The sequence below is a fragment of the Gossypium hirsutum genome, chromosome A03 (genome assembly GCF_007990345.1).
Source record: "Gossypium hirsutum isolate 1008001.06 chromosome A03, Gossypium_hirsutum_v2.1, whole genome shotgun sequence".
Classification (NCBI taxonomy): Eukaryota; Viridiplantae; Streptophyta; class Magnoliopsida; order Malvales; family Malvaceae; genus Gossypium; species Gossypium hirsutum.
In genome coordinates this window covers 36,458,566-36,459,492 of record NC_053426.1, presented here as the reverse complement: position 1 = coordinate 36,459,492, position 927 = coordinate 36,458,566, and the positions used below count along the sequence as shown (strand labels likewise).

Sequence of the window (927 nt, the reverse complement as noted above, 5' to 3'; positions counted from 1 at the left end):
CAACCTGCATTATAAATGTTACTATATGGGTTATTTTGGGATCTAGAGTTACTGTTACCCATATATTGGACTTGTTCCTCTCGATGCTAGGGTTGAAGGGTTGATATTCTATGCATGCTCCTCCTCCATTCGAATCGCACCTCATCACTGGATGTACCTGAGTAGAACCACACAAATCGTCAATCTTTTTATTTAAGAGTTCTACTTGGTTAGATAGCATAGTAACCGCGTCGAGGTTGAAAACACTGGCTGCTTTCGTCGGCTTTGTTCTCATAACTTGCCACTGATAGTTATTCAGTGACATCTCATCAATAAATTCGTAAGTCGCCTCAGGTGTTTTATTATTGATAGTTTCTCCAGCGGCTGCATCAATCATCTGCTGAGTCGAAGGATTCAGGACATTATGGAACGTTTGAACATGTAGCCAAAGGGGTAACCCATGGTGAGGGCACCTTCTTAAAAGGTCCTTGTATCTCTCCCATGCATCATAGAGTGTTTCTAAATCCATCTGCACAAAAGAAGAGATATCATTACATAATTTAGCTGTTTTTGCTGGTGGAAAATATTTTAATAAAAATTTTTTGGTCGTTTGTTCCCAAGTAGTTATTGACCCTCGTGGTAACGAGTTCAACCACTATTTAGCTTTGTTCTTTAATGAAAAGGGAAACAACCGAAGACATATGGCATCATCAGAAACGCCATTGATTTTAAATGTATCGCAAAATTCTAGGAAATTTGCCAAGTGAGCGTTGGGATCCTCGTCCTGCAAACCATCAAACTGAACAAACTGTTGTATCATTTTAATTGTGTTAGGTTTCAGTTCAAAATTGTTTGCAGCAATAGCAGGTCTAACTATACTTGACTCAGCTCTTGTTAAATTAGGTTTAGCATAATCATACATAGTGTGTGGAGCAGGATTCTGATTAA

At 38.6% G+C, this 927-nt stretch overlaps 1 non-coding gene across 1 annotated transcript; it reads left to right on the top strand.

The window, feature by feature from the left end:
• The first annotated feature begins 434 nt into the window (after positions 1 to 434).
• On the top strand, positions 435 to 541 carry LOC121225771 (small nucleolar RNA R71). Its single transcript, XR_005923667.1, has one exon. It is a non-coding gene; the product is annotated as a small nucleolar RNA R71 (small nucleolar RNA).
• Positions 542 to 927: the final 386 nt, after the last annotated feature.